Below are 24802 nucleotides of genomic sequence, written 5' to 3'. Positions count from 1 at the left end.
AATAAATAAATTATTGTAAAAATTAATGCCCAACAGAAAGCATTACAACTCATATCGGTAGCCTGCCTCCTTTGCATTCTCTAATTTATATAAACTATATTTCACTTTCAGACTCCCTTATCCTGTATTTTCAAACATATTTACTGTATTAACCAATTAATAATTAGTATTAACCAATTGTTTTGATTTTGTCCTCATGCAAATTTTCATTTCTGTGTTTTGGAAGTTCACTGTCTCCTGGGTGCGACCAAAACATGCAACTAACCATTTTAAAATTAATCCATTTGTCTTACATTTTCTCATGTATGATTTTTCTCAAGGGTTACATTTCCCCACAATTAAAATGCATGCTTCATTGCCTTTCTCAGTTATAGTAATTATAAATTCTGCTGAGTATAAACTGTTGCTAAGATATGTTCATGTAGCAAAAGCAGCCAAGCCTAAGAATAGAAAGGTGTAGGATATCATTCAGATCCTCACCACTATCTCCTCTGAAGATAATGGCATTTTTATCTCTATTGCTTAACAACATTACTGTCACTTGTGGCTTGGTAAATTTTGCAGTCAGAGTGCCTACATTCCAGGGATTTATTCAAAAGAGAAAGTCTAAATGAAGACATTGATGTATAAAAAATACGCATGTTTCTTCATTGTTTAAAAAATGTTCAGCTTAAATTATTATCACTTCAGTGGAAAGTTATGCCTAGCTTTAAACATCTAGTTAGGTTTTGTCAGATGCCGCACATGTAATAGTTTGGCAGCTTCGTGGTTCATAGCTTTTGTATTTTTCTTTGGTCTTTTGCATTAAGCTGACCTTTCCACAAGGCAGACTGGTCCACCACACATCTTGCATCTATGAATTTGCCAGATTTCAATGTCAGAAAAATGCCATATTATTTCAATATGATTGAATCTTTATTATTTTATTAAATTAAATGGAGAAGATCATGTCATTTTTACTGAAATAACTTGTGTTTTAATTGTATATAATCCAGAGTGGATATTTGGTATACATAACTTAAGGTTTTTTGGACTAATTTGTGGCTTTTTTGGTGCTATTCATAGTCTTCCTCTGCTAGGGTGAATAATATGAGTGCATGTAAAGTGTTGCAGAACTGGGTTTGAAAATACTAATGAATTTAGGTAAAAGGGTTTTTTTTAATTTTCTTTTTGTTTTAACTGTTAGATGATACAGTTAATCAGATTTTATTTTCTGAGGAAAACATTATGTCTATAATCACATTCTAACATTCTGACATATGACATACAATGGTTATATTAATAAATTACCATAATAATTGTATAAATTAATTTTATGCTTCCAGAAAGTTAAATAATATTTGTATAACAGAGAGTGTTCAAAGTGCTCATTGCCAGAATTACAATGGGGTTTAAAAGACTAATCATGTGCTGAAAGCTGCATAGCTTCTCTTGAAATGTGTGTGGTTGTTCATCTAAGGCTTCTTAAGGTTCAAGAGGAACCTGCTACTACAGTTTCACTGATGAACACCAAATGAAAGATTAACTGAGATAATAAGGAAGGTGTTAAGAATGCAAAGGAAGAAAGGCAAATGTGTTAATTATTTAGTATATCAGCTGACACCGAGACAAATGGGCATGATTTATTATATATCTACATGGCACTGAAAAAAAACCATTGTGCTTTAGAGATAAAGCTATGAAAACTCTTAGAAAACAAGAAGGGTTTTTGTGTAATCTGTTCATGCTGAAACATAAGGAAATGTTGCCTATTTCCATTATTAAACTAGGGGGTTTTTTTCCTCAGAATAATAATACTTTCTATAATCCTAATTCTTATTAGCTGATTTACAGATTTGTTAAAAACAAAAGACTTAAATCAAGGTAACAGTTTGGATAGAAATTATGGTTAGATGCAGTAAGACTCAGTCTAAGATGATGAAACTAGATTCTACTGATTGTGCCTAAAAAGGAGATTCTTTCAAGGTTTAGTTTTATTCCTTATCACATTTATATTGTGTCATTACTATCAATGAGTGGGAATTAATCTGTTTACACAACTGTAATCTGAGCAATTTAGAGTTCTCCTCAGATTTAAAAATAAATACTGTGTTTTGGTATTTTCTGTTCCTATCATTGCACAAAATTTCTACTATGACAGAACAATATCATGCTCATTTTACATGAGTAAAGTCAATAATATGAAAGGCTAAACTGATCTTTTCAATATTCATCTGTTTTAATGGCTAAAGCACACATGCTATGCAAAGAAATTTGAGACTATAACGACGAGGAGGGGATTAGGAGACCTAAAATAGAAACATGCATTTTGCTGAATACAGTGTTATTAAGCCTTAAACATTTCCCAAAGGTAACATATTGTTTTAAAAGTTTTTAAAGGCATTTATAAAATTCCAAGGGTTAGAAATTAGACCATGCTTGCATGCAGTCATTTGAGCAGAAAATTTAGCAATTTCAAAATTATGTTACTTTTTAAATCTGTGTAGACATCAGTCATAGAAAAACTTTCTTATTTACAGGCATAAATTAAATTTATTATGTATACTTGAGTGATGTACATAGTCTATTTAATTAATCACATTCACCTTTCCAGCTATATGCAAAAAATCACACATTCAGTGGAAATATGTGATGGAATGATGCTTGGCTTCTGTGCTAATTAAGATTTCCTGTTTCCAATTCCAAGGTAGTATTGAAGTGCGCGCTGGTGAAATGCATTCTTGACTTAAAAATGCAATTTGTAGAGTATGAAGTGACTTTGGGCAAAGCTGTTGTGTTTGGAAACAGTATTAGCTTTGCCCACCTTGTAGCCTTACTTTGCTATCGCTGTACCTCAGACTGTAGGTGTTGAATCACTACAGACACCATATTTGCAACCCCTGTGCCACTAGGAGCCAAAACAAACTTTATGATCCTTTTGATCTTGCTAACAGCTGAGATTTTCTGAAACACTTGAATGTGTTTGAAACACTTCTGTCTAATATAAATCCCAGTATTTTTTCCTTTCCTTAGAGTATTTTATGTATGCTTATATAATTTGTAACTCCTGGAAAAAAATATGTTCAAATGCGAAAAGCTCCTAGAAATTTTTGTGTGCCCAAGACTTTCTGAAATAAATTACTTATCTGTAAACTGATATCCTTAAAAGATGACTGCAACACTGACACTAACTTCTGTTTTGGCATTTAGTTTCCACTTTAGTGCTCAAATAATTCTGTAGATCTGGATTCCTGCTTCTACTCACGTTTATTAGCCTTAGAAATAAAACCCTGAGATGTTAATAGAAAGTGAAAAAGCAAATGAATGAATGGGGAAACTGCTGGATCAGACACTTGGAAAGTGATAATTATATCTTTGGGGAAGGAAAACCTTATTTGGATTACAGCACAACAATTTGGAAAAGGAAAAATCTCAAGAAAGTGTTACATGCAATCAACTTGTAGAATGTTAAAGAAAATTATTTGACTTTAACAATGTCTCACTTCACATACCAATGCAAAGTTATTTGCAAACTGTATAATTATTGCACTTGGGACCAGGATTTAAAATATGCAGGAACACAGCTCAAATTGATCTCACTATTGCCCTCAAATCCTTCTGCAATTTCAGAAGAAAGTCATAGAAATATAGATTAGTTTTGGAAACATACTTTATGCAAAAGATTAAACATGTTTAATATCTATAATTATATCTCTGTTTACCTATGTATGGAAATATCTTTTTAGCTGGACCAGAACTCATGTTCTGTAAGTATTAGCAGAGGGATACATAAAGACTTGTAAAGCATCTTAACTACAAAAGACTCTGTAGATGAATGTTGAAAAAGATTACTACCTTTGCAATAGTTACTTACCTCTGAGCACTTACTGTGATGGATTGTTGGGGTTGATTTCTTCCCTCAGGGAGGTGAACAGGGAAAGGGAGTGTGTTGACTTTTACCTATCTCATAGTCTTCTTTAAGTCTAGGAAGGCTGCTAAGCCTTTGGCACTTGCAAGGTGAGTTTCCGTTCTGTCTCTCTCCTTTGCAGTTGTTCAGGTATATGCTCTGCTGCCTTTTTATATTCCGTTTGACTTTTCTTGGCAAGGACAAAGTTACAATTCTGTTGCTGGAAACCCTTTGGGGAAAACAAACCCAACAAATCTGATGTAATCTTCTAAGTGTTCTGCAGTGCAACAAACTACAAAGTAACCAAGATTTCTCATTCATATTTGCACCACCTGTTATTTTACAAAATACAAATACATAGTTTGCTACCTAGAGCCATTTTTACTGCCAGGGTGGGTAAAAATGGGATACAATGATCTCCATGTATTCCATTACTAGAGCTCACATTTCCTGGCTGTTAGTGAACACTAAGAGCTTAATTAAAGATGTTCAAATAGATATAAATTACTCGGAAGCTGGTGACTGTTGTCTCAAGAAAAATTACCTGTATGATACAGGAATTTAGTAATCCAAGCAATTTATGTGATTCCAGAAATATTATCCTGTCCTTCCTTGAAGAAAAAAGCAAGCCAATGGTTTAAGTTTCTGCAAAGAAAGTCTGAAAACTTTTGAGCTGACCTTTCATTTTGTGAGGTGAACAAATTCTGTTGGTGTTTTTTTGGAAGAAAATGGCATATAATTATCTTCAGAAATTGATTTATAATTACTAAAGTTTGCCCACTCTACTACAAAGTGACCTACATCTATGATTTGTTAAATTTGAACAAAAAATCAAAATTTTGATTACTTTTTTATGAGAAACAATAAACGAACTACAAACAATTGAAATAATTTGAAAAGGTTTGCAATTAAATCTCACATCTACCTTAGTCACCCACTTGAGTTGGATTAATTTATTTCTGTGATCTAAACTTAAGAGTATTAACATTTCTGAAAACCTCAAAGTTACAGGAACTTCCTAGTCACCTAGGAAAGACTGTGAATATTCCGGGAAGTTAAGAAATGCTGACTTGAAAGAAATATATGAATACATGAGGGAAAATCCTATAATAAAGTTTCAGGAGACAGACTCAAAGCTTGCTCAAATCAACATAAAGAAGTTAGACATGCAGAAATGTAGGCCAAAATTTGCTGACTCTTCTATTCTTCCATTTCCAGTGATGTGAAATCTAATTATTATACAAACCCCACCATATTTGGTCTAAGCAAGGACAAGTAAATTACCATATTATTGCTTTTCATGCAAAGAATAAAATACTCTCATAAGCCTGTGATAATATTACTAAAAGGTTGAAAAATTTGAAAAATGTAATCGTATTTAAAATTTTAATTTTATAAGAAGAAAAAATCTTTTATTTAGATTTTTTGTGGGGTTTTTTGAAAAGTGAGTGGATGCACATTAAAACATGCTAATGTAATCCTGTCCATTACCTTAGGTTAATAGATTCAACATCTGTTTTAGTTTTGGTGGCAGTTGAGTTCTCCACAAAATCACAGTTTTCAAATGTAGTTATAAATTATGATTTTGTCCATTCTTTAAGCCTAAACTGTTACATGAATATGTAGCTGTTTCAGGAGTGTTTGTAATTCTTTCTCACACTTCTAGTCTTGTCACAGGCAGGAATCAAATTAGTATACAAACACTTGTGTTAATTGTGAAACCACTTATAGTATAGTATTTATATAGCAAAAGATAATCATGAAATATTATGACAGTTCATAAAACTGACTTTGCAACTTATGCATGATGTTGAATTAGTACAAGGAGAAGGAGAAAAAAAGCTTATCCTACAAACCTAAGTTGATCATAAAGCAAATGACTATTTTCTCTGTAAGAAAGAATTCTCTGAGAGAAGAAAATACCCAGATCAGTGTATTGAAATAAGATGGTCTGCTGCTGAGCCAAACTGATCTTCACAGATACTCCATGGATAGGTGAAGATAATTTATTTAAATTCTTTCCCCACGACATTTCTTAATTCGTAATGATCATTTCATTAATCTCATTAATTACACTAAAGATTTTTTGTTGTCTTGTTTACACGTTTAAAATCCACTAGTAGCATAAGCCAGCACACAAGAAACTGTGTGTTTTTGTATAAATAATTTTATGTTTGGAGATCATCTCTCTGTATATATATATATATATATATATATATATATATATCACAGAATCACAAAATGGGTCAGGTTGGAAAGTATCACAGTGAGTCATCTGGTCCAACCTCCCTGCTCAAGCAGAGTTATCCTGGAGCACACAGCAGCACAGAGCACAGGCTTGTGTCCAGATGGTTCTTGAATTCTCCAGGGAAGGAGACTCCACAACCTCTCTGGACATGCTGTTCAGTGCATGGTCACCTGCATAGTAAAGAACTTCTTCATGTTCAGGTGGAAATTCCTGTGCTTCAGTTTCTGCCCATTGCCTCTGGATCAACACAGAGAAGAGCCTGGTTCCATCCTTTTGACACCGTCTCTTCATATTTGTGTGGAATGTATAATATATATAAGTATAGTATTCATACGTATGTCTACAAACATTTTTTTCTGAATCTGCACATTTATCTATGTACCTGTCTATGATTCCACCTATTGAGGGATTCTTGCACAGCAATTACATCAATGAATTTCCTTCTGTAATGTAAACCTTTAACAAAGGGAAAATTTCTTCAAGGAGTAAACAAAAGCTTTCAGGAAGTTTAAAACCTTTCCCAGGGCAAAGTTGGTTGCTCTTTCCCACAAATCAAAAATGTTTCTCACTTCAATTACAAACATTGAGGGGGAGGGAGGGAAGCAGACCAAAAAAAACCCCACCACACCTAAATTTTGTGTTATCACACTATGCTTTTAAAGTATTTAGTATTTCTAAGCAGATTTATTAAAATAGAAGACAAATGCTAATAACAGTGTTAATATTACAACTGTATCTAATTTTATCATTTTTTCAGCTCTTCAAGATACTATTCCCTAGATAAATTCTACTTAGAAAGAAGCATTAGTAGAATTCAGAAAACATTACTTGCTCTGACATTGCACTGCATATCCTTGTAATGAAACTAACGTTTTCAGAAAAAAAAAAATACAAAAATCTTGACATTTTATAAGTAAAGACATGTCTTTTTTTACCGGACATTCAATATGTTACTGAAAGAAGAGGGGAGAAAAGAAGAAAACATAACACTCATCTCTATGTATGAGTAACATTCTATATTACTATGATCAGATTTTATCACTGATTTCTAAAGTTACAGTCTACTTTTGGTGTCAGTCTACAACTGAATACTCCAGAAAACAAATTTAAAATGTGATAAAAAAGATTGCAGTATTCCATCAATTCCTAGCATTCTTTAAAGGTGATCTGCATTTCCTGAAAAAAAAAAAAAAAAACAACCAAAACGATAATTAGTATTCCATTCATCTACTCTTTTAAGAAAACACTGGTTTTAGAAAGAAATAAAAAATGTTATTCATTCCCCACATGCCCCCCCCCCCCCAAAAAAAAAATGGAAAAGGTATTTAATATTTACTTTGTTTCAGTTTATTGATTTCGAGCTGATGAAAAGATGGATATGCTGACAATTTAACTTTGGTACTCATCACATGATTTAGTAATCTAGATTTTGTTTATTCAAGTTATTTCTATTTCAAGAAAGCTGTGGAAAACTTCTAAAGCAAATTCTGGGCATCTTTGAACAACTTATTATCAAAGACAAGGATTTTAAAGATTCATGCAACATGGTCATTAATTGGGATTATTGACATTATAGGAGAGAGCTCGACAAACATTGGTTGTAGGCTGCAAACAAAACATTTAATGCCAAATGATTTATTATTCTTATTCTTATTCTAGTAGACAGTGACAAGCTGAAACTTGTGTGTAATCTCATTTGAGTCTGCACATGAATCTCGAAACCTATCTTCCCTAGAACTTCACTAGGTGCCCTAATAACAGCAACAAAGAATAAATTAAGCTTGAGCTTTCTCCTCAGCCTTTGGTATTTCTCCATATTATTTCTTCAGCATTCTCAACCTGCAATTCCTTCTGCTTCAGAGAATCCATCCAGTTCATCAGTTCCTGGAAATAACAAGATCTTTTTTCTTACCCCAACACAGCTTTTCTCTTTTTACTCTGATGCCATCATGTATACAGAAAGTGAAATGTTGTTAGGTTGAGACTCATTCATTTTTCCCATTTAAGTACAGAGATTTCCCTGTAGTGGTCTGTGAAGTTCTTTAATGCTCTGGTATTTTTTATTCTCCTTTATTATTTTTATTTTGGAATACATATTTATCTTTCCTCTAGACCTTTGATCCTGTATAGAATTTACTCCAAATTACTCTGGGAGGGGAAGAGAAGGGGAAGGGGAAGGGGAAGGGGAAGGGGAAGGGGAAGGGGAAGGGGAAGGGGAAGGGGAAGGGGAAGAGGAAGGGAAAACCATGACAGCTGTTGCCCGTTTTTTGGCACTGTGGTAGACTCCTTCCCACCTGCCTTTTGGAAGGGAATGTGGTTACTGAAATGTAGGCGTTCATTGCCATTTGAGATTACTTCGGAGGGAATCTGAGCTATCTGTGAGGGACTAGCACATGTGACCCAGGATCTATGGGTGACTATATCTCTGGAGAGGCAGATAGAGGTCAGCTAAAATTCTCTAGAACATCTGAGGTTACACTAGATATCCATGTCTAAGCATCTCAATGCCAAAATAGATGCCTATGAGGTAGCTGATTACATCAGAAACCATCTTCTTCTATGAGCAATAAAAAATGGAACACCGGGGTGTTCCTATCTCAGATCTCTAAACCTATTTCAAAATATGCCTAAAGAGGCATCTAAAACTTGCCAGTTGACTTTCTTCTCAAACTAAAAGTCTTCTCTGCAGTACAGAGAGAACTGTCTTCATGAGAGGATGAAGTCCAGTTCAATTGTCCACAAACAGCTAGAATGACCCTAAAGTTGACATATATATACCTGAGGATCTGTGGAAGCCACGTGTGGTTCTGGAGCAGCATCTGGAGGCCAGCTAGAGTAGCTTTATGGCACCCCAAATTGCATTAGACATCTGTATTTGGGGATCTGAACTGAGTCTTGAGATGTGCAAGCTAGTCATCTCCAGACAGCTTTATGTTCAGAGGAGGAAATACCGAGCTTCACGTCAAAGTTCATGGGATCTATTTTAGATGTCCTTTTAAAGTAAGATAAGTCCCACTCCTGAGTAACAGCTGTCTAGTGGCACCAAAATCTTGTTGATCCTTTGAAGGGCTAAGTATTAGACCAAGAAAACATGTATACAAGTATCTAATTTTTAAGCTCACGATGATTTAAATTAAGTCAAACAATTACTCGAGGACATTTACTGGATCATGTATAGACTGAATGGCTTACAGGATTAAGGCTTCAACAGAAACTAAAACCAGGATTTCATCAAAGACAGTGGGGAAGAAAAATAGAAACCAGGAAAGGACAGAAGGGCACTGTTTAATTTCTTTGTCAAAAAAAAAAAAAAAAAAAAGGATGTGATATATTTAATGCTTTGCTAGGACACACATTTGGTTTCATCTGACTTGAAATTCGGCCCAACACTGTTAAGGCACTAATGCTTACAGAATCTGACCTAAACATTGAATAAAGTGACTCTACAGCTGTTAGCCAGGAGAATTTTGGGGTAGATACACTTTTCACGCTGAAAAATTTTGAAAGGTAGAAGGTCAAGGGAATACAATATGTTCTCATTTTGTGTGTCAGAAAATTTTATATTCATATGAGATTCACTTTTTTGTTCTACTAGAAATTTATAGAACTTAATTAATGAAAACTATGTGTTTGGATAGAACAATGTAAAAGTAGCATGAGCAATATTTTGCCTCTTCAGTTACACAGCTGAATTTACTGGGAGGCATTTTCAGTAGGTTAATTGGTAAAACTGAGAGACATGTTTCCTAATACATAGCACAGAAGCTATTAAAGAGTAATTTATACAGTAATTATATCTCCAGCTGTGACATAATCCTACTCTCTCCTACTTATGATACTTAGTGGTATGATTGGCTAACCAAAGTACTGTCATATACATTCCTATTAAAGCTTCCTAATTTAGAGCTTCCATGTTGGCATCAGCCCATAAAAAGGAAAAATGGAAACAACAACAGAAGCAACCCACAACCATTCAAATTCCCTCTCACATCTGGTCTGGCAATATTTTGAAACCATCAAAATTAGAATGATTAAATAGCATTATAAATCTCTGTCTCTTGAGATATATGAATATACTCTTTCACTCAACACACTTTGGTCTGTTAAGGTATTTCTGTTATTCTTTATCATCACATACGAGAAAAATAATGTTGCCATGCACTAAAACTTTATAAGAATCTTTAGGGATTCTGTCAAAAGGAGGTTGCTAATCTTCACCTGTAATTGCCTTTTACTGAAAGAATTCAAAAGACTTGTACGTACAGTTATTTATTCATTTATGCTTCGTAGATGATCCTGAAGCACTTCCTCAGGAATTTAAATAATTTGCTGTAACAATTTAAATTAAAAGTCACTTAGTAATGGAAGGAGATTTTCCGTAATGAATTTTCCAGAATTCATTTTCTCATGTTATGCTGTCACAGAATATAGGTGGAATGATTTCCTACATTTTATAGTATTGGAAACACATACAAAAGCAGAAAACATTAAAAAAATCTTGAAACAAATAGACCTGTTCAGAAATTGTGTTCCCATGAATGTCTATCATTTCAAAGGGGAAAGAGGGATTATTTAATTAAAAAGTGTTAATGTTTATTCTTAGATTGTATAAATCCCTTCAATAAGACATAGGTTTAAAAAAAAAATTCCTTCTCCTACTAATTCCTACTATTCTCTCATCTTCTTTCAGCAATCTAAATGGATCCCTAATGGTCTAAACAAAGCAAAATCACTACATAAAATTTAAAGAACATGACATGGAGATTTCTTTAGAAAAATAATGAAAAATAATCAGAGAATCATAAGGTTTAAGATATAAAAAGTGGTAGGCTGGTAGATGCTTCAAGGGTATTATTCTGTGTGACGCCAGGATTTAACTCTAGGAATATGTACAAGTTAAAATGCTCAGAAAGTTAAAACACCAGGACTAAATATTTATTCTTGTCATCAGCAACATTTTTTTTATCAAATCCATCTATCTTTTCGATTGTTGTTTTTTTTTTTTTTTTTTTCTTCTCATAGACAAGCTTTGGTTTTGGTTAGAAAAGCAATTGCAAAGAAAATAATATCAATTTTCTTTAATTTTTAAAGATGATTCTTCCTTTTTCTTCAAGTTCCAGAATGGAGGACAAACACAGCAGCACATTTCAAATGGGCAGTGAACTTAATTCTCTTTGATACATTTCTTCCAGTGAAAAACATTTGCTCTTCAAACCTGCTTTGTGGGTTTTAGCACTGAGATTTAGAGTCCTTTCCTCAGTGTGTTCAGCAGATCTGCTTATTTAGATAACATAGGCTATAGGAAATCAAACCTGCTCTGTCTAGCTACATTTGACCTTTCTATATATATATGTGAGAAGACAGCAATTACCTTTAAAGCATTCTATTTGGACTTCATCATTACATTTCCTAGTCCAGTCCCTCTTTGAAAAAGTTTTTAGTCTGCTAACAGCCTTGTCTTGGTTAGGCACTTCTTTACAGTGCTTACTTTAGAACCATTTTGTAAAAAGTAATGAAAAGCCTCTTTATTTGCCCCTTTGTTTTTAGTATAGTGGAAATGAGTTTCTTTTATTCTGTAACTGAAAGGTTTGATGTGTTTGTGATAATATCGCTTATCATGTTTTAATATTCCACTGGCACAGTTGTGAGAGTTTATGTAAAGGATTTTAGGCTACTCCTATGATTTATGAGTCCCTTTAAGGCTTGTGAAGAAAGGTGAACATACTTGGCAATTGGAAATAAGTTTCACAACTTTGACGGGCTTACCAGTCTGAATTAGGAAAAGTTTACTGCAGGGTTTTCTCCAAGTGAAGTTTGAGTATTCTTCATAGGTGATCTATTTTTGTGCTTTGGTAGAGAACAAAAATAAAAGAAGCTGGACCAAACCAGAAAACCGCTTCCAGGGTTTTACATGAGGGTGAGTTGTACGTGTTTTGTGCTGTTTGAGGCTGTTTGAAGTCCAGGGACACTTCAAAGGGACTGCGGAGGAGCCAGCACGGTCTCACACTGACCCCTGCCGGCTGTTCGCCCCACACCCTGTGTAGCACCACGTAGAGATATTGGGAAATGTCCAGCACCAGTTTCTTGAGTTTACACAGAAAGAAACAATAGGTATTAGATTCCGTATCGACACACGGATGACAAACAGCTGAAATAAACAAACATGACGAAATATTTTGATCACAAAGGCAAAGCATATGACTGCATTAAAAAAAAAAAATTAATTATATCTTATTAGAAAATTTATGAATTTGAGTTTGTTCAGTGAATATCCAGAAGTCTTTGGGACAGCAATTTGCAGTGTTCTAAACTGACTGGTGCATAATTATATATTGACATCTAAATACAGAAACAAAGAAATTCTCTTCTTCTTATGCCGTTCTCCTTCTTACTCCTGTTTTCCAGACCATCAAATCTGTTAAAAAAACATTACTTCAATTCTAAAAAAAAAAATCTAAATCAAAAAGTTGCTAAGTTTTCCTTATTTATCAACAGCTGTAAACATTCCTCTGAATCTATTTCTGCCTACTAGTCTGGCTTTAATGCTTAGTGAAACTACAGGAGACAGGTGAATTCCAACTAACTGATCACGGAGATCTTATTAAAGACTATAAGGAATCTCAAGTCACTCTTTTCAGTTAGAGGAAAACCTAAGCAAAGCCCCATACTGACCTTGAAAAAAAGAAATGAAAGAGAAAGTTATATCTCCACTAGCTTTTGCTATCTTTCTGGAAGCTTTTAAAATTCACCTCATTTGAAGTCACATACCTTTCAGGAATGAATGCTATACAGAAGAAAAGTGATTGAAAGGTATCACTGAATCTTAAGCTATTACTGAAAGGGCAATAGGATTTCTGGGATGGGGAAAAAAAAAAAGGAAATTAAAAAACATTAGAATAATTCTTGTAAAATCAGTGTTCTTGAGGAAATTTTATTTTAGTTTTGTGTTGATTTGAGTGTGGGTTTTTTTGGTTTTGTTTTTATTTTAATTTTGCAATCTTATTCTTAGAAGGACCTTTTCTCACCTGGCCTCCCCTTCCCGTTTTAATCCTCATGGACTTTCTATGTGCTGCAATCTAAAACTATTAACTATCAAATTTTAAAAAGAAGGCCAAATGGAAACAAATATTTATTCAGTTTTCCTTTATTTTAAGTCAGGAAATAAACTCTGTATGTGTGTGTTTAAGTGAAATCAAGTCCTGCATGAGAAACTTGCTATTGCCCTTATATCTAAAGAATACCTAGAATTTATCTGCCGGTACAATGCTTATCATTTGTTGGTAAACAGAACACAGCTGACTATGGAGAGATAAGACAGCACCTAAATACAGATACATTACTGGAATTCAGACATATCAGCTGAACACAACTTGAGGCCTTCTGAAAAAAGATAGGAAACAATGTGTCAGGGTGAATTTGTGAAAGCGGGAAAAGTTTGATGAGTGGTTTGCAGGAAGGACAAGATTCAAGATTTTGGTCCTTCCTTTTGATGCCTGATTTTCAGAAAGCACTGACTATCAAGTGTTTAATTTGGTTTAATACATGATAGTCATTTCAAAGCTAAGAACATTTGAAGGATGCCTTCTGAGTTATGTAGTCCATGGCTGTAATTTTGTTGACAGACTACTAAAAGCTGCAGATGTTTAAATTATCTTATTTTATTTCTTAACAACAGAAAATGAAAAATAGTTGCACAGATTTTGAAATCTTCTCTGTAGGAGAAAGAGCTTTAGGAGCATTTGTTCATGTTTGAGATCCAGGCTCTATGTCTTCATGTAACAATATAAAACTATGTCCTTTAATAATTTCTATGAAGAAAACAAGCCCAGCTCTACAGATGAGACAACTTCAATCCCAACATAAACACCACCTGAATAGGTAACATTGCTGGGAAAAAAACACCCTAACTATGATTTCTTGGTTAGAATCTACATCCTGTGTTTCTCAACAAAGTAACAAGGAGATACATCCTAAATGGCACAATCAAGAGCCATTAGTTAGAGAAAAGACTTTTACCACAAGCAGTTTAATGATATTTTCCAAATCTAATCCCATTTCTTTAATATACAGGAATCTATGCCAATGAATAATTTCCCTTTTCTTCTGAAAAAAAGAATAAAAATTCAATTCTTAGAGTCTTTAGACAAGAGTTATTAATCACTGTAATTTTCAAACATTAAGAAAATTTTGATTTTAGTCCCTTTCAGTAGAGAATTATGCTAGAATTCCATGCTTACAAAGCAATAAACATATGTGGACTCACATCTTAAGCAGTGCATCACACTTGACCTGCAATTAAAGGAAAGTTTTGTTTCTCATTGTTTTGTATAGGTTCAAGCATGGTTTCTGCTATCTGGCTGTCTTTCACAAAATCATTAAACTTGCTCTTTACATGAATACACACAGTTGTATTTTGCTCAGAGAAGTAGGGAGCTTATGCAAGGGATGCACTTATCGTATTCGGTGTATTACAGCTCTGCTGAGAGGTATTTTGGCATGAGAGATAACCAGGGTGAAAGAAGGACAACCTCTGACTGTCAGAAGCAAAGTCAATGGCCCCAAAACAAGTTTATTATCATCATGCAGAGTATAAAAGTTTCAGAGCAGGATCCCACCTGGATTTCCCAGACTTTTCAGTGAACAGATCACATAATCAGTCTGTGTCTGGGGAATAACTGATGTTCTTCCATGAACATATACAGACAAAGGCAAGAACATCTCTTTTGGGTATCTGAAATATGTGTCTGACTTTTTGACACAATCCCTTAGTGAGCTGCAGAGGAGAAAGAAGACTAAAAGTTATTGGCTCTTAGCTGAGCTTTGCAAGCAGCTGCTTTGTTCTATTCAACTGTAGCTGACTGTTTGCCAATACCTGTGAAAGTATTTGTCAGCAAGAATTAAGCACAATGGTTTTCACATTCACCTTGCCATAGGGTAAACACAGGAAGGTTTTTATTGACATTGCATACAAGTTACCTCATGCTTGAGGCCACACAACTGTACTGACCATCTCTTAAGTTCCAGATAAGGTGGTCTGCTCATAAAATTTAAAATGTTTTAATTGGCCTACAGTGCCTCAAGGTTAATAACAGCATTAACTTATTATGGTGGTTTGCTTTGTTCTGGCACATAAATGCACGCAATTCCTACGGAGAAAAGTAGTTTGAGAAGAGGAAAAAATTTAGTTGAAACAAAGCTGAAAGCACATGAAAACAAAATTTATGCATTAATGACATGTGAATCAGTATGGAAGAAGTGGATCTATACAGTTCCATTAAATCACAGAAGGAATGGGGAAGAACTGTTCTCCAGGAGTAGGGAAGACAGGAGTAGGACTACAGGGATGTAATCTTACTTTAGACATGCATTTCTTTTCTTTTGTGCTCAATTTACTTAATATTCTTGCTGTAACATGGTTGCAACAGTGGTAGATAAAAGCTTATTGCCAAACTTTAGAAAAGATGGAGAGGTTGTCTGATATCCAGATATCATTCCAACTATAATTTTTTCCATCAGAATTTACTCCCTTATTTCCTATTATTCCGGGCCTTTGTTTGCCTAGAGAACTTTCATCTCCACACCACAGAGCCTCAGATCCTTTCTCTAGCATAAATGAAGAGGACCTTCTGCCTCCCCTTCAAGTTGAGTGGGATAGTCATGCGAATTTACAATGGCACTGAGAGTAATTCTGTACTGACACATTACTCAAGCCCATTATCAGGAAAGCCATAATGGAAGTCACAAAGAATGGAAATTTCATTTGTCTTTAAAATTTTAGCAACTACATTAATATCAGAAACACAATAAGTTACACAGGCATAATTTATTTAACCTTAGAACTACAGAAATTGCACTATTGTGGTCATGTCAATATCAGTAAATAATTCAGCGAATTTAAGATCATTATGGTGAAAGAGGTAGCGATGAGGACCTGATGTGGACAGTGCATGTTTTTCAAGGGAGTTTATTCTAATTGGCTCCAGAATGGTTTCCTGAGCTGACTGCTTGTTAGTAGATGGAACTACTTTTTACTTTAGGAAGCAATCCAGTTCAACTACCCAAGACCACCCCACAAGGTGTATAAGCGCATGGATAGTGGGAACGACTGCAAGATTTGCCTCAGAAGTGCACTCCTGAGCCAAAGTACTAGAATACTAGTTGTCTTGGGGTGACTTTATGATGTGTATCCCATATCGCTGCCCTATGCCTAGAAATTAATTTTTGTGCCTTTTTATGCCTTTAAACTGTGCCTTAGAGGGGGCAGGAAAAACTGAGCAAAACTTTTTCAGAGCAGTTTGCAACTTGTTCAAGGTCACACAGAGATAGCAACTTTTCTTTTCAGCTGCGGCAGGAGAGCGAGAGGGAAGGGAAGCACCCAGCTTGCTTTTCTTTCCAGACAGCTTTCGGCCAGTTTTTTTCCTCAACTCCTTTTCCTTCAGAGAGCTGAACTTTTGTTTTCCTGGGACTTTGGTTTTTTTCCTTTTCTCTCTGCTGGACTGTTTCAACATCAGAATACACCGGGAGGAATTTCCACCGAGGCCATCCCAGCTCCAAGGAGGGGGAGAGAGATCTACGGAAGGACTCTGAAATTTTCCCAGGTTTCTCTCAGCAAAGCAAGAGGTTTTATTATTTAGCATTATTATCCTTTTCCTGTGTGTTTGTTAAATAAATAGCTTTTATCTCTTTCACTTTCCTTCGAGGAAAATTCATTTTTTTCCTGAACCTGGTGGGGGAGGGATGGTTGTAGCCTGCCTTCTCTCAGAGGGTATGTTTCTAAATTTGGCCAAACAGGAACACTAGTGCAGAACCAAAGTACTCATGCTATATTTGTCATTTCCTACACTGCAAATGTTGGTGATTATGAATTGGTGGAACTAGGTGGAAACTCTTGCATGACCAGATTTAACTCTTGGCTTGTATGACACCTTTACTCAGTGTGACTACAGAAGATATCTAAGCCAGGCACAAATCTGAATCACCTGGCCATTAAGATAAACGTCTGTAGTCTTTATGTAAGCAAGGAAAATTAACATCCTTCAGAAGGTCCTTATGGAGTAATCTTGTCAACCTATACGGGTTCTTGACAGTTAAGCAACACTTCTCTCTAACTTGTTACTTTGTGCCAATTGTAGTATAGAAAATAGCAGACGCATATTTTGCATTACTTAACCTTTCAATTTAGTCTGATACTTTCATGATTTAATTGACAAAGTCTTAAATGTGAACTGTAAATATCCTGAATTTTGATTTGCTATATAAATACCATAAATATGCAAGAGTGCACAGCAATATAAAGCATATATCAATAGGTTATGGGTAACACGAATTTATGAACAAGAGGTTTTGACCTTCTAAATTCCAAAATTTGTATAATTTACTTTGACTCATTTTTAAATAAAGAATAATCAAGTTAAGACATTATAGATGGGGAGGTTTTCACTGTTTAGTCTTTTAATAACAATTCCTTTGTATTTTTCCACAATTAGGCACAATTAAGGAAAATAAGCACAAAATTTGTAAACATCAAAATCAATTAATCACTGCTGCTTTTAAACTAAAATTCTTCTCAGTTTCGGTAACCAGTTAACTTAGCAAACACTTCCATGTGAAGACCTTTGTTACAATTTTTAAGGTTGCTGCACAACTTCAAGTGGGTCAGGAAATTAGTTCAGTGTGTTTATAACAAACACAGTGCTAAGTTGACAAGAATCTAAAATTGTATTATTTAATTATGATTAAATCTAATAATACCTAATTAACTTATTTTTACTCAATTAATTCACATTTACTTATTACTGGATTAACATAGGGTCATTTTGAATAATGAGATTAAATACTAAGAAATTAATTTTGTGATAAACCTTTTCAATTTCCTAAGAGATATGTTTGTTGAGCTTTCTCTTTTCTTGACTAAAGAAAACTTAAGTATCTTTAAAATGAGAGGAATTTTTAAAAATCCTATTTTATGAATGTAATCATAGTCTGTATATTTATGAAAATATGGGTACTGCTCAAGCATCTGGCCTCTTGAAAACAGAAAATACAACAGTATAGCTGAGGAAAGGAAAACATATTTTCAAATTTTTTTGTTAGTTCATTCATCCTTCAAATCAATCATTAATGTATAGTTTCCCCTCACTTTGCCACACAAATTCATGCAACCAATTTTGCTTCCAGAAACAGGTGATAGAGTGGTTTGAGGTTTGTTTGCTTGTTTGTTTGTTTGCCTGTGGGTTTCCATTTTCCCTCTATATATGGCTAAAACTTGCATATGTATTTGGGAATGCAGAAAAATGCCCGCTTTGAACTGAGCATTTTTTTAATGGCTGGGCACAGATTGGGCCCAGAAAAACAGAAAGAGCAACAGCAACAGCAGCAGCAACAGCAGCACAAAATTGAATTAATTTTATTCAGAATAGGAGTTTGTTTTCCTGTTTTACTAATTTTGCTTGAAGCAGATTTTTTGCTATTTCACCTCTTTTCTCTCTCTCTCTCTTTTTTTTTTAAATATTCTTCCATTTCAAAAAAAAAAAAAAAAGGAGGCACATACTTCCAGTCTACTGTGTCTTATGCTTTGGCTTCCTGATCCTTACACGTCCAACACTGATTTGAACATTTGGTGCTTGTTAAATAAACCTATGTGTTTCTTCTTTGCAACATCCAGCCAGATGATCTTACCTGTAGTATCCACAGGCTGTCATTGCCTTATAGATCTTTGAAAGAATTTTTATAGGGCCACATTGACACTGCCCAGAAGGGAAAAAATAAATAGTTTCCAAGTTACTGCAAAACTGCACTCAAAATCCTGTTTGTGAACACCTTATATATAAAGCTAATAGCATACTGTTAGAATATTTGGAACCATAGAAGCTGGCTTCACCAAGCCCAAATTGTACTTGACTAATTTTGTGACCTTCTACAATGTACTGACTGTATCACTGGCCAGGGGAATGGCTACAGATGTCATCTACCTGGACTTATGTAAGGCTTTTGACATGGTCCCACATTGCATGCTGGAATCTGAATAAGAGATTTGAGTTTGATAAATGGAATTTTGAATGAATAAGGAATGTGTAAAAAGTTGTAGTCATGGCTCAGTATCCAAGTTGAAACCATTAATGAGAAGTGTCCCTCAAGATTTCCTTCAGGGACCAATATTATTTAATATCTTCATCAATGATAATAGAAGGGATTCAGTGCATCCTCAGCAAGTCTGCAGATGGCAGCTCTGGGGTCCCCAGTACAATATATGAAACTCTCAAAGCAGGTCCAGAGAAGTGTCTCAAAAATAAAATCATTCCATGCCATTCCACCTATGCATTTTAAATATTTCCAAGACTCAGTAATGACCAAGCTTTTTATTTCAGGTTTACAATTGTTGCCTAAAATTTACACACTCAGTACCCATTTTAGTAATCAAGACTCTCCTTGCACTAAGATTTAGTTAAGTTGCATTTAAATTCTCTATTTGCAAAACGGGGAAAACAGCATTCCCTTATCTTCTTAAAATATCATGAAGGGAAATTACCATAGAGGTGTCTGAAAAGTTGTTCATATTGCATGATGAAATGATGAATAAAATTATCTAGATGGATATTGAATATTTTAAGACTGCTTCTCTCCTATTAAGTCTTCTCCTCAAGTTCTTCTTATTGTCTTATCTCTATTGCCTAGAGATTTACTGCTTAGCTTTCATAGCAGCTAACAGAAATTATGTAATGCATTTTTTCAGACCACTTTTGTAAATACACTGAATAATTCTCAAAGACATTTACAGAGGCAGTCCAGTGTGTTAATAAAAGGAAATAAACAAACCACAAAACCCCCCAATAATTTTAACTAAGTTTTCAGAAGTGTTCAGACAATTAGGACAAACTTAATGATGAAAATATTTCTTGTCAAGCCAATAGATCAACCAATTTTATCATGGAAAGTATTTTAGATACTTGATGTCTCAAACTGTTGTAGGAAGTGCTTTGATTGCAAGATAAAGGCTTTCTATCTTCAAGTCTAACATGTCTTTGAATCTAACCATTCTCAGCAACTGGAGCTTAAATCAATATGGAGTTTTTTGATATTATAGGATGTGACTAGAATGAACTGCCAACTAAATGATGCTTGAAGAATACTCGTGTGTTTTTCTACACACTACTTTTCTGTCAGTGAGAGCCCTGAAAGGAAAAGGGATCAGTCTATGACAGTTGATAAAGATTTTCCACAATTTTTTAGCACATAAGACCCCTTCTTTGAATTTCAGCCTACACATTCAGCTTATGCTGGAACTCTCAGACACCCTTGTGCCTCTGAGGGAATATTTTTCTTGATGACTGACATCCGGTCTGTTCAAAAGAGCAAGAGCTCAGCTGGAAGGGAATGGGGTTTTGAGAGTTATTATGAGAAGAATCTACACAATAACTGTTGAGAATTCTAGGAATATCAGTATATTTGTAACAGTATTTTTGAAATTTCTTGTGAGAAAAATCACTAAATTTTGGTATTAAAATGAATTAACTTTATGAATAGAATTAAGTCATCTCCTGTACATATCCTTCCCGGATATTAACAAGTTCAGAGCTTACATGTAGTCCTTTTTTTGCTAGGTTATATGAAAAGAATCTCATCGTTTCCATTCATGTTAAATGACTTCTTCTGTTCTGTCAGCATGCAAAACATTTGGTAATTTATACCTTTGCTCTTCAAGGAAATATCATCCAATTATTATCAACAGGAAGACTCAGCTGGGGAAAAGTAAGCACCAAGTTGTTAGATCTGAAACTGAACCCTTTATTCTGCAATGGCAATTGCAAATGTCTGCTTTCATTCATTTTAATTAGAGCTCCCATAGGCAAAGAAAGTCAATCCAGAAAGAACTTACTACAGTAATGCAGTAAAGTCCTCAAGCATACATTCTAGAATTCATTTTGTCCATGAAATGGCAACATGGAATACGAAATTTAAAATAACCTTAGGTTACTCATATGTGGACAAATTTTAGACATAAGTCCAATAAGTAGAAGAACTACTGACCAAATCAACAGTAGTTTATGTGAGGTAGCATGCAAATATTTATACATGGCTGCAAAAATGTCTTCTGGTTCAGACAGAACACTGAATCTATTAGAGAATCACTTTTTTTGGTCGTAGGAACTAAATCCCAGGTGGGAAATTCTGCAACCTGAAACAGCACTGCCTACTAGTAATGAATCGTATTTGCCAGCCCCGAGGCAATGTTTCAGAAGCTTTAAATGTCTCCAAATCGTACTGGAGACCTTGGTATTAGTAACTGAATTGAGTCTGAAGTATCATATTTATGGTTATAATCAATGGAGAAATAAAACTCAATTATATGCTCAAAAATTAGAACAGTTAAAAGCAATTAAATTTTCCTGAAATTGATATGTTTGTCACATTCAGAGACTAAATTGAGTACTCAGAGTGTAAAAAAGACACACAAAAAAAAAGTTGTTTACAGATACTGTTGATATTCTGTCTGATCATTCTCTCCAGGAATTTACACTGTTTAAAGATGTTTCAAGACAGTACTTAAATAAATGTGCAGGATATTTAGAAGTCTAACTTCAGGCTTTAAATATCTATATATAAGAATATAAATTTTAATGCTTCCAGTGACATTTTTTTAAACCCCATAAATTATGTGTTTACATAATTTATATGTCTATATAATTTATATTTAAAAGCAAATAGAAGGTTATAAAAATACATATGTTATACTTCATTTCAGTTTGCTTTAGCATCCATATTTTGCTTACTCATTTATTTCTTACAGACTTCTTCCCACATCTAATAGATTTAAAGTTTTTCATCTTGATCCTATTTGTTTTGAACATCTTGCAAGAGATGAGATCCTTCACTTGCCATTTTTACTGTAGACAGTAAGAAAAAAAATCAAAGTGTATTATATAAAGTTTTGTAATGGTGGATTTAGTATCTGGTATCTTCATGTGAGGCAAAATGTTTTTATGTATTCCATAGGTAAAGATGGCACTTGTTTCACAGCACAAAGTATAATTACAGAATCACAGAATTGCTGAGGTTAAAAGGTACCTTTGGAGGTCATCTGGTCCAACTCCCCTGGCTCAAGCAGAGTTGCCAAGAGCTGGTTGCCTTAGACCATACCCAGACAGCTTTAGAGCATCTCCAAGGATGGAGACTCCATCACCCCTTTGTTTACTCTCACTGTGATGGAAGTGTTTCCTTATATTCAGGCAGAGCTTCCTGTGTTTCAGTCAGTGTCCATTAGTTCCTGTCTTATGAATGGATGCCACTGGAAAGAGGTTCTTTTGATCTTCTTTAGACTCTTCTTTCAGGTATTGGTGAGATCCTCATGAGCATTCTCTTTTCCAGGCTAAAAAATCCCAGCTCTGTCAGCCTTTCCTCATAGCAAAGATGCAGGACTTTGCATTTTCTTTTGCTAATTACATAAGGTTCCTTTTTTTGTTGTTTTTTATACAGATCTTTTTAAAGGGCTTTTATATTGGTAATTTTTTTAAGAGGAGGTTGCTGGTTTCCCCTTTTAAGTTATTTAGTAAGCAGGAGAAAATAATATTTAGAATTGATACAAGTTTTTGACATGTTTATGTTAACATTAAAAAATCAATCATAGTTTTACCAAGTGTCAGTATTGCAGTTACAGATGCATGTCAGTACAATCTTCATAATGTGCTAAAAAGCATTCTATATTTTCATTAAATCAAGAGACATCTATGATGAGTAAGTAAAAAGTAATATACTAAATACACATGGAATTTAATCAATGCAAATCAGAAGTCTGGGAACCTATACAAAAAAAAATTTATGCTCAATTAAAATGTTGAGGAATCATTCAAAAGACAGAAGAAGGAGAATGTGTAGCTCACAAAAGACATAAACTATGACACCTATTATTGGCTGTGTGCCTCCTATCTTGGATTGCTTTAGGGCCAGCACAGCACAAGTGATAAGTTAGCTGGGGCAACTGAGAGCCGATAAATCACTGAGCTTAGGTAGGTCTTATTCAACAGAGCAAAATGGGTCTGGGGGAAAAGCTTCAGAATGGAAAGCAACATTATTGGAAAAGTCATTAAGTTGTGACTTAAATCCATAAGAACTGAGTGAAAGAAAACTGGTGTTGAATGTGTAATAGAGAGATGTTTCAATTAAAATTCACATGTTCTTTTTGCAAAAAATTAAAGACATTTTGGGGCCAAGCAAGAATAACAGGAACTGTACAGAGATACAAAGTTTTCAGTGTTCAGTCTTCATAATATTAACAAACTCCTAGGTATGAAACCTGGGAGAACTTCTCTTTTGTGTTAAGCTAAAGAGAACTGCTGGTATTTTCTGTTTTTCACTATAACATGGCGTGATGGGTTAACCTTGGCTGGCAGCAAAGTCTCCACCACATTGCTCTTTCACTCTCTCTCCACAGCAGTACACAGGGAGGAAATACAATGAAGTAGCTCTTGCACTGAACAAGCTCTTGTGTTCAGATATACACACAGAGATCCCTTACCTACTACAGTCACAGGAAAAAGACTCTATCTGTGGAAGATTTACTAAGTTATTGCCAATTAAAAATAGAGTAACCTAGTGAGAAAAAAACCCCAACTCCCTAGTCTCCTCCTGTCCTTCTTCTGAGGCTCAACTTAGCTCCAACTCTTCTACCTCCTACACCCTGCAGAGGATGGGAAATGAGGGTTGTGATCAGTTTGTAATGTTTTGTGACTGTCACTTCTTCATGTTGTACTCCTGCTCCAGCATGGAGTCCCTCAAAAATTCACAAACTGCTGCAGTGTGGGTCCTTTCTACGAGGTGCAGTCGTTCAGGAATAAACTACTTTATCATGGGTTCCCTGCAGCACCACAGGTCCAACTGGGAGTCATGCTCCAGAAGGGGTTTCTCTTTGCATAGGCCACAGCTCTTGCCAGGATCCTCCTTCAGCATGGGCTCTCCATGAACTGCAGCTTCCTTCAGAGCACATCCATCTGCTCATGCATGGGCTGCAGGGGGGATATCTGCTCCACCATGGACCTCCCTGGGCTACAATGGGATAACCGGCTTCAGCACAGGCTTTCTCTTGGGCCTGCAGGGGAATTTGTGCTCCAGCATCTGAAGCACCTCCTTCCTCTCCTTCATTCACAGTTGTTTCTCACATATTCTCTCTCTTCTGGCTGCTCTTGCACAGTATTTTTTACCCTTTCTTTAATATGTTGTCATGCAGGTGGCCCCAGCATCAGTGACAGACTCAGTTTTGGCCAGTAGCAGGTCCATCTGAGAGTTGTCTGGAACTCTCTGTCTGACATAGGGACAGCATCTTGTGTCTTCTCACAGAAACCAATCTTGCAGCCCCTCTGCTACCAAAACCTTGCCGTACAAACTGAATAAAAATGTAAAATTTGGAGTAAACCACAAGGTATTCCATTTCAGTTCTAATTTGATCATTACAGGCCAAGCAAGATAGTCTTTTTAGTTCTGATCCCTATTACACTGGTATGACTTGGCAAAAGGGATAAATATTTCAGAGATGGCAAAAATGACAACACGTTGTCAAGAAAATAATTTAGGATTTGTTCTTGAGAAGGTCGTTAAAAAGTAAACATATATATGTATGTATATAGACACACAGAATTTTTTTCATGTGCCATTAGACAATTTAAATCTCTGTCATT

The sequence above is a fragment of the Corvus moneduloides genome, chromosome 2 (assembly GCF_009650955.1).
Source record: "Corvus moneduloides isolate bCorMon1 chromosome 2, bCorMon1.pri, whole genome shotgun sequence".
NCBI lineage: Eukaryota > Metazoa > Chordata > Aves > Passeriformes > Corvidae > Corvus > Corvus moneduloides.
Note: the sequence above shows the minus strand (reverse complement) of the source record.